Source organism: Dioscorea cayenensis, chromosome 11 (genome assembly GCF_009730915.1).
Source record: "Dioscorea cayenensis subsp. rotundata cultivar TDr96_F1 chromosome 11, TDr96_F1_v2_PseudoChromosome.rev07_lg8_w22 25.fasta, whole genome shotgun sequence".
In the NCBI taxonomy this organism is placed as follows: Eukaryota; Viridiplantae; Streptophyta; class Magnoliopsida; order Dioscoreales; family Dioscoreaceae; genus Dioscorea; species Dioscorea cayenensis.
The window spans coordinates 11,656,085-11,669,661 of NC_052481.1; the positions used below are offsets into that span (position 1 = coordinate 11,656,085).

Below are 13,577 nucleotides of genomic sequence, written 5' to 3' on the forward strand. Positions count from 1 at the left end.
TATTCCTTTCTTAAATAAGGTCTTCAATGATCCTCTTGCATAGAAAAATGACAAGAATTATGTATATACGAATTAATAATACGTATCATCCATGGAAGAGGATTGGTTGGTAATAGTTTTTTATTTATGGATAGCTGTTGAAGTGAAGACTGAAAAGGATGCTGACCATGTGTGAGTTTCTTGGCCTGTGTTCTTGATGTCGTTTGCAAAACACTGCTTTCTAGAAGAGAAGAGAAGGAAAGTATGGTGACTGGAAAGAAAAGGTTTTACTCTCAATGATACTCAGCACACTAGCTGATGCTGCATTAAAGGTTCAAACTTTAAATACATTAACACAATTTGAGATGCTTGACCAAATAGAAAATCACAACATGTGAGGGAGACAAACTTGACTACTAAATAAAGACTACATAGTCTCTACCAAACAAAGAGATCGACTCCACTGCGGGGCTTTAATTGGCCCCAAAACGTATTCATTCTATCAGTGGACATCTATGTTCTGATTAGTTTCTTTGTTCTTCTAACCAACTGCTAAAAGAGTAATGGTGAGGGGACGGGTAGTGTTGTTAGATCATTGTCTGATTTTGCAGTTGGATGGATAGATCTTTTGACATGTTTCACGTGTGTACGTTGCTCGACACGTAGCTTGTCAGTCTTTATTCTGCCTTCTCTCTCTGTCTTTCTCTCTGACTTCTTTTCAAGAATTAACCTTAGTAACACAACCCCTCCAATTCTATGGTTATTACCCAAACTAGCCAGAACACATGAAAGATGACAAAATATATTTATGCGTAAAGTAAACTAGCTTCGTACTAGCTCTTACCATGTGATTTGTAAAGGGATCACATCTAAAAAAAATTATGTATATTTTTTATAATTAAACTCTAACCCCGGTATCGGAATTACAACAAGGGATGTAACCCTAATAGGATTTTCTTTTTTTAGACTCATAAAAAAAAGAATAATAGGATTTTTTTTTTTATACAAAATTCAGTGTTATATATAAAATCTAGAATAGGGAATCTTGATAATAGAGCAAGGCAAGTAACCCGATGCCGGAGATACAAGCCATTCTAAATTATTTATTTAAATATTTATCTAGTGAAGGTCTATCTTTAAAAATTTAAAACATATTTAAAAAATAAAACTTTACACATTTGTTTATTTAAAACTAAAATATTTTTAGATTATGTATATATTAATTTGCTAAAAAACCAAACAATAGATTTTTTTTGGCAAAAAAAAAAAATGCTACATAAATCAATTCATAAAATATTAAAAAAACCAAAAATAAAATTTCAACAATATAATATTTTTTTTGTATTATATGCATTAATATGTAGGGCCAATATGGTGAACATGATAAGAACGATAGGATATGATAGACTATTATATCCTGCTGTTGTCTTTTGTTTGGCGTGCCAATAGGATATGATAGTCTTATCTTATTGGCCCACTTTATTTTGTCGGCCACATGATAATAAATCCTATGGAGAAGTCAGGATAGAAACAAGTAGAATATGATAAAAAAATAAATTTACTTTTTTACCCCCTTATCTAATGTTTCATTATATCTCTTCTTTTGATCTTTTAAACAAGATGCTTGGGATAAGAAGCATATAGAATTTTACACATTTAGAGTGGTTAAAAAGTTTCTTCTTCAATCTTCATGCTTGAGTAGGTTATTTTTCATCTAAATCTTTTTTTTAATAATATCTTATTTTTAGTTTCTCTAGTTTGATGATTTTTTTTTTCAAATTGATTTTGATGTGATCTATTTATTTTCTATTAATGAGTTTGCTACTCTAGCTTTATGTCATATTGATGACTTTGTGTATGATTTTCTCCAAGGAAATAAGTATTAACTATAATTTTTATAAGTTGGTGATATTGCAATTTAAATATTTGTGGACATTATTTATAGGTTATTTATTTTTTAAAAAAATTTAAAATATATAGATAAGTAAATCGTTAAGGAAAATAATTAAAAAAAAAGTCTATTTAAAAAATATATATATAACTATATTATAAAGGGTAATTTTGTCTATTTACATACCATTCATGTCATATCCTGTCATTATCCGGTCCACTTCAAACATAAAATAGGATAACAAAATGTTATCTAATGGTTTATCCGGTGCACATCAAGCATCTGATAAAATATGAACTCATCATGCCCATATCATTTCTTACTCCTATCCAGTCCTCATATCATATCCGTCCATATCCTATCCTGTCTACCAAACAGGCCCGTAATATATATATATATATATAGATATAATTAAAAAACAACCAAATAAACGAGGCCAATGGTGCCCCCTTTACTTTCCGCTAGCTCCACCTTGGTTTTTTCTATCTAATAAAATTATATTGTCTTAATTATTGAAAAACAAATTTTTAAAAGCTTAATTATTACTTTAATAACTTTTATTAAGTGATTTAAACAAATCAAGTTACTCTTGCAATCCAATACGGCTTGAGATTTTATATGCCCCGAAAGAAAGAAAAAATATGGGTTTAACTCATGTACATAGGTACATAGATTACTGTTATGTAGGGTGTTTAATTATAGCCATTGGATGATGATAGAACAACTATTATTTATATAGATACTTTTGAGATTTACTGTTTATGACTAGATTTTAGCTATTGGATGATAATCCAACATCTACTATGGACATTTCTAGATTTGAAATCTAAGTACGTCCCGCGATGATGGGTCCTCAACATATATATATATATATATATATAAAGAAAAAGAAACAAGGGACATCTAAAATGAAAATGTCCAAATTTTTAAATTTTCTTTCTACTTTTCAAATATTGAATGCATTAATTGATGCTTTCTTGGTGTTTCAAGCCAAAATTTCTTTATATCAATTCTAAATTCAACAATATTATTAAAACTTGTAAAATGAATGACAGCCTAAAATTCCAAACCAACAAAAAAAGAAATTATTTGATAAATTACACATTTTTATATTTTCAAATAATTTAAAATATTGTTATATAAAAATAATTAGTTTATAAAATATAATTTAAATAAAAGTTTTGAATAAAATTTTAAAATTTAAAAAAACTAATTTTGATAATTGGAAATTAAAAAGCATTTTTTTTTTTTTTTGCAAAATGCATCCAATAAGCACATGTCAGGGATGTGCACAAACATAAAATATGCTCAATAAACACCTATATCTTCATCTTGTTTGAGCTTTGAGATGGGATCTCAAATTCTCATTGAAATGACCACCCTACATAAGGACTTATTACCAATAAGTCAAGTGGTTGTTGGTGAGTTAAAACATACTTAATCGAGATAGTTTGTCTAAGTAGACGATTGCATTATTTACGTAAAATAATTTTAAGCTTATATATATGTATTGAGAAAACATCAACTATTGACGTTCATAAAAAGTCCATAGTTGAGCATAGTACTAATTAGGGTGTAAAGTGAAGGTTAATTGGAGTTTATTTTGGGTTCATTAGTTGTTGGTTTGTTTATAAAGGGTTGCTAGTAAGATTTGTTTAGTTACTATGCTGAAATTGATTGTATGATTTAGATCAAAATACCATGCATCCATCTTTTTACTATACTACTATTTATAAGCACAATGATATTGTTTGTTACATAGTGCACAACCAGTGGATGAAAATCCAACCACCAGCATCAACGTTCATAGATTATTTAATGGTTTCATATCAAAATACTATTTATCCTATTTTTCATTGTGCTACTATTCATAAGTACATTGATATAGTGCACAACTTTTGGATGAAAATCCAATGACATGCATCAATGCATCAACGTTGATAGATTAATCTATGAAGGCACATAGAAGATACATCTTATATATATATATCACAATCACATGAGGAAATCTATTATTTTACAAGGCTTCTAGAATTACCTTATCATATTATTTATTTATAAATGAAAAAAAACATATAAAAAATTAATATGATAAGAGTGTTGGATATCAGACTTAGTTTTAATCTGTCATGCAAAAGAAAGCAACTCCAAATATATGACCACTGTTTATCCATGACCCTGATATCACCAACACCAATAAAGCAATCCCACTAACATCAATCATACTTAATTTTGAATTTGCCTTTTCTTGGCTTGATACTTATTGGTGTGGCCTCAATTGGTTTTTCGGGCTACTTCATCTTTTTCTTTCCTGGAATCATTGTATATTCCGAGCCACCATTCATGTTCATCTCAGCACCCGCAGAAATTACATCGTACCAAGCACATTAACTTCAAAAATTACTTTAAAGATCATGGAAGTAAAGGAAGCATGCACATACTCCGGATTGCAAGAAGAGCTGTTCGAGCTGCTTTGATCTCAGCGTCTTTCTTTGTTCTTCCAGCACCTCCTATGTATTGAATACCACCAATCTTAACCGTACAAGTAAATGGAGTAGGACCAGATGGTTGTTTGCTGCATATGTAGGATGGAATTGCGTAATTCATCTTTTGAGCATACTCCTGAAGAAGATTCTTGCATGATCCTGTTCATGCTACAAGATGATAGATCTAGCCATCAGCAAATGAAGATTGCAACTAAAGCCATTTATTTGTTTCTTTAATACCATGAGCTAATCCACCTAACAATTTAAAGCTCATACAGACGACCAACTAGATTGGCCATTGAGTGAAAGAATAATCAGTAAAAACAAATGCCTATATAACTCTCAATGCCTTTTAACTAGTTTAAGCAATCTCTTGGAAATTTTGTTTTCAATTGAAACTGATCTTCATTTGAAATATATAGCATAAAAAGTAAGCTTCACACTGCAAATGGGAATGTTATGCATATCAAGTTAGTTTGTAAGGATTGGATAGACATATTCCTGAACCATAAAAGCATGCTGAATTATCAACATTTTCCAGTCAGTTCATAAGGATTGATTAACCAATTTCCCGTTATTCGAGAGATGTATCTTATATATTCCTAAAGGAACATCTATAATTAAGTGGCCTAATTATCTCCTAGAATTCGTCTTAGATAACCCCATAGTTGAAGCACCAACCCAAAGGCCACAAACATAAGACAATCAAGGTATAATTAATTAATCTTAACTCAATGAGAAGAGTAAAGCATAACGGGTCTCTATAATGGGCTAGTGCTTGTCACGCCCCGAACCCGGCTCACCAGACCCGGTGCGCAGACAAACGGCCGCAGACCCACAAGGCGGGAGCCCCATAGGCCTGCAAGGCCTCAAAATCTGATCCAGTACAGGCAAAATTATAATAACCCAACTGAGTTACAAGATTACAAACTCTACAAAGTACACAATACTTGGATATAGAAGTCCAAAATACAAAATACAGGGATACACAATAACAAGAACTTAAAATTTACAATAGGATAAGACAACAACTACAGACAATCTCTCAAGATGCACGCCGATCTATCACTTTTGATCTGAAAAGGATTTAAAGAAAATCCATGAGCTCACTAGCCCAGTAAGTAATCCAGAAATTGTCTTAAAACAACAGACTTTACGAATCTCGATTTCAGATATTAAGAATAATTCAAAGTTTAAACATAGTTTAAACAAATACAAAATAAATGGTTCAACAGAGGTATAGTTCTCAAGTAGTAACGCTATTCAAGATAACTAAAATCAAAAGAATACCGGGTTTCTGAACTGCGAATAATTATTCGCCAGAAATGAGCATAGGTCTTCAAAACATAATTTAAACAAAACAAAATACAAAGTGAAATATTCTAATAAAGAATATTTACAAATATGATTTATCGGAATTCAAAACCCAGAAATACGATATCAAAAATACAGAAAATTTCAAGGCAGGACAAATATTTGTGTTTTTGCAGAAATTCAAAATCAAAAGGGCAAACCCAAAAAAATAACAAATTCAAGAGTATGTCTCCAAATTTACTGTAAGTGCCAAAGGTCATTTGTTTATCCTCGGTGACAGATCCGAGCCAAAATAACAGATATCATTTATTTACCCTCGGTGACCCGAGATTGAATACCAGGTGGCCGTTGATTATTTCACCGAACAGACACGGTGCGAAACTGCAGTCTCACTTTCCCAAAATTACTTGTCGACAAGGTCAGGGTTTAACCCCCCACTGACAGGGTTGCATATCGCTCATTTGGAGATCAAAGCATTCAAAGAAAAAAACTCAAGGTTGAAATCACGAGAATATTCATGAATTTTTCCAAATATTCAAACAAAGCGAAATACACAATTTCATAATCCCAATTTAGGAAAAAAATAACTGAAAAATACGAAATTACTTACAAAAATTAAATAAATAATTTCCCAAATCATTACTAAAAACCAATCACTATGCACATTTATATCTCACAAGCTCGCATAACAATACTTCTAATATGTCTCATTTCAAAATGCATAACTCCCGAATTTAACATCGGATGCAAAAGATATTTTTGTAGTAAGTAACTTAGGAAAATTCTGAACCTTTTCCTTGTTTAATACTTGACCCAATTTTAGTCTCCAAGAATGAGAAAGATCATGTTAAATCTGAAGATTCTGCATATAGATGTCATCATGTGCAAGTCTTTTTAATGGGTCATAACTCATAATCTATAAATCCAATAAACATGAAATTTTGCAAATTGAAGGTCATGGTAATAAGGAATATTTTCTATACTGAACACTTTGCCTAATTTTACATATTAAATCCGGAAATTGGCCTCTAAATCTGCATGTCTACACAATAATACCTCCAAGACATGTCAACTATAATTGATCATATCTTATAGAATATATATCCAATAAATATGAATTTTGGCAGGTAGATAGATCAAAGAAATCATTACAACTTTTCAATTTTAACCATCTGGAAATTGTGCTTCTATGACCTCTGAATTTAGGCCCCAATTCCCATTCAACTCATTATCATAACTTAAAAATTCATTCTAGCAATTTCATGCATGAACATAGAATGTCGAAGTCTCAAATCTGTAATAATCCAGCCCAATAAACCTTGAAATATTGACTCTAAACCACCAAATCATTTAATTTATTTCCCAAGTGCTAACCTCACAATTTTAGTAAGGATACCATCAAGGAAAGGCTATGATCTCCACCCTAGATAGTAAGTTAAAACCTGAAATTCAAGACTCAACCTTGCCACAGGATTGTAGTACCACATTTCTCTTGATGTATTCACATCTAACATTCACCTACTCACCTACATTAACATTTTCTCTAAACACATATATGCCTATCAAATCTGTACATCGACTCAAGATTATTAATAATTAGCATACACCCTTTAAAACATAAAAGCATCCACTATACCTTAACTCAAGAGCTTTGGTCTTATCATCATACCATAATATGATCATAACCACATCGTATAAGAACAGATAGATAATAAGGATCTGGTTACAACCAAATATTCTAATATAAATGATGCATTAACGTTTCAAGATAAGTAGTAGCCATTCTAAAAATAACATACCGAAACATAAATACTAAGTCCATAGCTAATTAAAGCCATAAATCAGAAATACATGAAAATACCTATTCGACAATAGATAATTTTATAATTAATACAATAAGCAAGAATATCATAATAAAATAATAGATAATAATTTTGCCAAGAAAAGAAATTCTTCAAATAATGAAAACATGAGTTCTCGGGTGATTACTTACCTGGTATTGCCTAAGTGCAAAAATGAGGTCCAAGACCACTCCCTAAAATGATCATGGAAGATTGACAGAATCAGGAAAAGAAATCTATGCGGTTGAGTCCACAAACTCATCATCGGACGTTCACCGGAGGATTGCCGGAAGTTCACCGGAGGAGATCACAGCTCTCTCTCTCTCTCTCTCTCTCTCTCTCTCTCTCTCTCTCTCTCTCTCTCTCTCTTTCTCTAAATGGATAGAAGAAAGGATGCTAAAGGCTCAGGCTCCATTGTCAATAACAAGATGGCAACAAGGACAAGTTTAAGACAAGTTTCATGAAATTATGCAAAAGTTTACATAATTTTGGCCAGGAATCCTGGGCTCTCATGGCTTTTACAAATGAATGAGGACAAGGAAGCTGGGGCCCACAATCCTCTCTCCCTTAAAAGAGTTTAGTCCTCTAAACTCACACCTAATCATAGGAAAAAAATGGCTACCCTTCAAATTAAGGCGGCTAAACAAAAATACTGGCACAAAAAAGAAGTTAAATTTCTATCTCTTTGCATTTCTCATTAACCACCACACCCATGTCCATTAATTGCACGACTGCTGTACTTAAACTTTTCTTGCCGGTAAATTGTCATCAACAGTCCGATTTAAAATGTCTAACACACTAATCCACATTTATATATATCATCAATGTCATCATCATCATCATCATCATCATCATCATCATCATCATTATCATTGTTGTGGTTGTCATTTTGAAAACCAAGATCAAATTCTTCAACTATTAAGCATATTAAGAAAACATTGTCAAAATGATGTATTGAAATATAATTAAGACTGTTCATTTAAATGAGATCAGTCATAGCATCTCTTGAATATAGCAGAAATCATCAAAGTTATTAGCATGGATCCAAAACCAAATGGGTCCAAATATATCAAACAATTTCAATTTCCTTATCAATTTGAAGCTATGTTTCCAATAAAATTATGAGCCAAAATCATCACCAATTACTTCACTAAACATAATGGAAAAAGGAAATTCCTCAAATTAAGCAAGTTATAATATTTGCTATACATCAAGTTCAAGGCTTAACAAAAATACAAGGGTTTAACAAATATCCTTTCCTTACAAGCACCAATATTGCAATAATATAGTAATCACACCTTGACGATCACCAAGTATCTACCCAATTTAAAAATTTTCTTTCCCCAAGAGATTGTGCTAGATTTACATATCAATGACTGCATAAGATTAATAAAATCAACTTGAACAACATGGCATGAATCCTCTCATAATCAAGATGAAACCCTAAAGTAATAATGCTCATTTTACCTTCCCAAGATGATTCTCCAATAATTATCAATTGTTAATTGAAGACATTGCAACAACATGTCACTCAGAATTATTCCTAGTATCAAGGAGGATAAGAACATCATTAAACTATAAGAAATGTTATTCCTCAAAATTTCTCAAGCATATCTTGCCATCCAAAGCTCAAATCAATACTTTAATAGTTTATACAAAGGCCAAGGACAAGCACAACTTTATTTCACAAACTATTTTAGCATCCAGAGGTGTCAATAAAACACACCTAACTAAAAAGTAGGATACACGAGGCAACCTTCTAGAATGTAGAACATTGAAGAAAATGGATCTAAATGTACAAATGGTGCCAATAAGAGGATAACATTGTATGCAGCTCAATGTGATATTGGCAATTCGCAAAAATGGATATTTAAAAAGGATGGTAATGAACCAATAGTATAGCACATGAGCCATATGGAATACGAGAAGCAAAATGATAAGTTAAGGGAGTTTCTAAAAGAGGGATATCACTCACCTCATTTGACATGGCACCATACCTACTTTAGGACAGAAAGGAAGCATTTCTTTCTCAAAGAATCAAATAATCCACAAGATTCTCCTTTAAAATCAAAAAATTTTGAACATATAGGTAATTAATGCTCAAACTACACAATCATGGGCGATGCAAATGACTGATGACAGAAAGTGATTACTTTCAAAAGGCCAAAATCAAAGTAATCATTAGTAACAAAAGGTGCACTTAAGCTGGAGGATCTAGCATATAAATCAAAGCTATACAATACATGGAAACTACACTAAGACCCAAAATGCTCTATTAAGGGCAAATTTGGAAGTGAGGTGACAATGTAGAATCAACAAGTGATCAGAACCCATTTTTGATGTCATTGACTCGATCTGGGTTCAAATTCTAAACAACACATCAGTTTTAACACTTCTATCGAATACACTAAGACTACTAAATTGAAAATGATCGAATCTCTCTGATACCACTAAATTTGTCACGCCCCGAACCCGGCTCACCAGACCCGGTGCGCAGACAAACGGCCGCAGACCCACAAGGCGGGAGCCCCATAGGCCTGCAAGGCCTCAAAATCTGATCCAGGACAGGCAAAATTATAATAACCCAACTGAGTTACAAGATTACAAACTCTACAAAGTACACAATACTTGGATATAGAAGTCCAAAATACAAAATACAGGGATACACAATAACAAGAACTTAAAATTTACAATAGGATAAGACAACAACTACAGACAATCTCTCAAGATGCACGCCGATCTATCACTTTTGATCTGAAAAGGATTTAAAGAAAATCCATGAGCTCACTAGCCCAGTAAGTAATCCAGAAATTGTCTTAAAACAACAGACTTTACGAATCTCGATTTCAGATATTAAGAATAATTCAAAGTTTAAACATAGTTTAAACAAATACAAAATAAATGGTTCAACAAAGGTATAGTTCTCAAGTAGTAGCGCTATTCAAGATAACTAAAAATCAAAAGAATACCGGGTTTTACGAGCTGCGAATAATTATTCGCGAAATGAGCATAGGTCTTCAAAACATAATTTAAACAAAAACAAAAATACAAAAGTGAAATATTCTAATAAAGAATATTTACAAATATGATTTATCGAATTCAAAAACCCGAAAATACGATATCAAAAAAATACGAGAAAATTTCAAAGGCGGGACAAATATTTGTGTTTTTTTGCGAAATTCAAAAATCAAAAAGGGCAAACCCAAAAAAAATAACAAATTCAAGAGTATGTCTCCAAATTTCTTGTAAGTGCCAAAGGTCATTTGTTTATCCTCGGTGACGGATCCGAGCCAAAATAATGAGATATCATTTATTTACCCTCGGTGACCCGAGATTGAATACCAGTGGTCGTTGATTATTTCACCGAGCAGGACACGGTGCGAGCTGCGATCTCACTTTCCCAAAATTACTTGTCGACAAGGTCGGGGTTTAACCCCCAGCGAGGGGTTGCATATCGCTCATTTGGAGATCAAAGCATTAAAACAAAAAAACTCAAGGTTGAAATCGCGGAATATTCATGAATTTTTCCAAATATTCAAACAAACAGAAATACACAATTTCATAATCCCAATTTAGGAAAAATAACTGAAAATACAGAAATTACTTACAAAATTAAATAAATAATTTCCCAAATCATTACTAAAAACCAATCACTATGCACATTTATATCTCACAAGCTTTGCATAACAATACTTCTAATATGTCTCATTTCAAAATGCATAACTCCCAGAATTTAACATCAGATGCAAAGATATTTTGTAGTAAGTAACTTAGGAAAATTCTGAACCTTTTTCCTTGTTTAATACTTGACCCAATTTTTAGTCTCCAAGAATGAGAAAGATCATGTTAAATCTGAAGATTACGCATATAGATGTCATCATGTGCAAGTCTTTTTTTAATGGGTCATAACTCATAATCTATAAATCCAATAAACATGAAATTTTTGCAAATTGAAGGTCATGGTAATAAGGAATATTTTTTCTATACTGAACACTTTTGCCTAATTTTTACATATTAAATCCGGAAATTGGCCTCTAAATCTGCATGTCTACACAATAATACCTCCAAGACATGTCAACTATAATTGATCATATCTTATAGAATATATATCCAATAAATATGAATTTTTGGCGGGTAGATAGATCAAAGAAATCATTACAACTTTTTAAATTTTTAACCATCCGGAAATTGTGCTTCTATGACCTCCGAATTTAGGCCCCAATTCCCATTCAACTCATTATCATAACTTAAAAAAATTCATTCTAGCAATTTCATGCATGAACATAGAATGTCGAAGTCTCAAATCTGTAATAATCCAGCCCTAATAAACCTTGAAATATTGACTCTAAACCACCAAATCATTTAATTTATTTCCCAAGTGCTAACCTCACAATTTTTAGTAAGGATACCATCAAGGAAAGGCTATGATCTCCACCCTAGATAGTAAGTTAAAACACGAAATTCAAGACTCAACCTTGCCACGGGGATTGTAGTACCACATTTCTCTTGATGTATTCACATCTAACATTCACCTACTCACCTACATTAACATTTTCTCTAAACACATATATGCCTATCAAATCTGTACATCGACTCAAGATTATTAATAATTAGCATACACCCTTTAAAAACATAAAAAGCATCCACTATACCTTAACTCAAGAGCTTTGGTCTTATCATCATACCATAATATGATCATAACCACATCGTATAAGAACAGATAGATAATAAGGATCTGGTTACAACCAAATATTCTAATATAAATGATGCATTAACGTTTCAAGATAAGTAGTAGCCATTCTAAAAATAACATACCGAAACATAAATACTAAGTCCATAGCTAATTAAAGCCATAAATCAGAAATACATGAAAATACCTATTCGACAATAGATAATTTTTATAATTAATACAATAAGCAAGAATATCATAATAAAAATAATAGATAATAATTTTTGCCAAGAAAAGAAATTCTTCAAATAATGAAAACATGAGTTCTCGGGTGATTACTTACCTGGTATTGCCTAAGTGCAAAAATGAGGTCCAAGACCACTCCCTAAAACGATCATGGAAGATTGACAGAATCAGGAAAAGAAATCTATGCGGTTGAGTCCACAAACTCATCATCGGACGTTCACCGGAGGATTGCGGAAGTTCGCGGAGGAGATCACGACTCTCTCTCTCTCTCTCTCTCTCTCTCTCTCTTTCTCTAAATGGATAGAAGAAAGGATGCTAAAGGCTCGAGCTCCATTGTCAATAACAAGATGGCAACAAGGACAAGTTTAAGACAAGTTTCATGAAATTATGCAAAAGTTTACATAATTTTGGCCAGGAATCCTGGGCTCTCATGGCTTTTACAAATGAATGAGGACAAGGAAGCTGGGGCCCACAGTGCTATTGCCTGGATAACCTAATGTCAAAAGTATGATAGTTGATAACAAAGATAAATTCAAATAAATTTACCTTAGTGGAAGCCTACATTATAATAACCTAGTTAATCAGTAATGCAATTAGCTCACATATGCAATGAACTCACAAGTGTAGGGATGCATTATGTCCTCAAGCCAGGTTTATTTATCTCCATAAATGCAATTTACGAAGCTGACTTTTCTACTGCTTTATAGTTGTAAAACCCAGGTAGAGAATCATATCTGACATTGTTAACAATCATAGTAGATTGGAAGACAGGCTCATGTGAAGGCCTTCCTTCATTGTTTCATAAACCGGGTTAAGAATGCCCTCTTTCTGTGCATACTCATGCAAAGGACTTTAAACACATAGCAATCCGACACCCCTAAAATTAAGCAAAAGAGAGATGCCGTGTTAAGAAGCATTTGAAACTTGAAAGCCATCAACAATGCAAACCCATGTTAATGAAGCCCGATCTTAAGAAAGAAAGGTGTAGGAAAGGTACTAGTAAGGGAGTGAACACAGCACTCAAAAAAAAATGTTAATATAGCAAACTTAAAGGTAAATTATATATTGCATTCTTAAAACAATAGCTTGTAGCACTAGGAGGGAGAAACAACTAACCATGTCATCATCATATTATCATCTACTTAAAAAGA

General features: G+C 32.3%; 1 pseudogene; it reads right to left on the reverse strand.

Moving 5' to 3' along the window:
* Positions 1–4,086: 4,086 nt before the first annotated feature.
* Positions 4,087–13,361, reverse strand: LOC120271611 (annotated as a pseudogene).
* Positions 13,362–13,577: the final 216 nt, after the last annotated feature.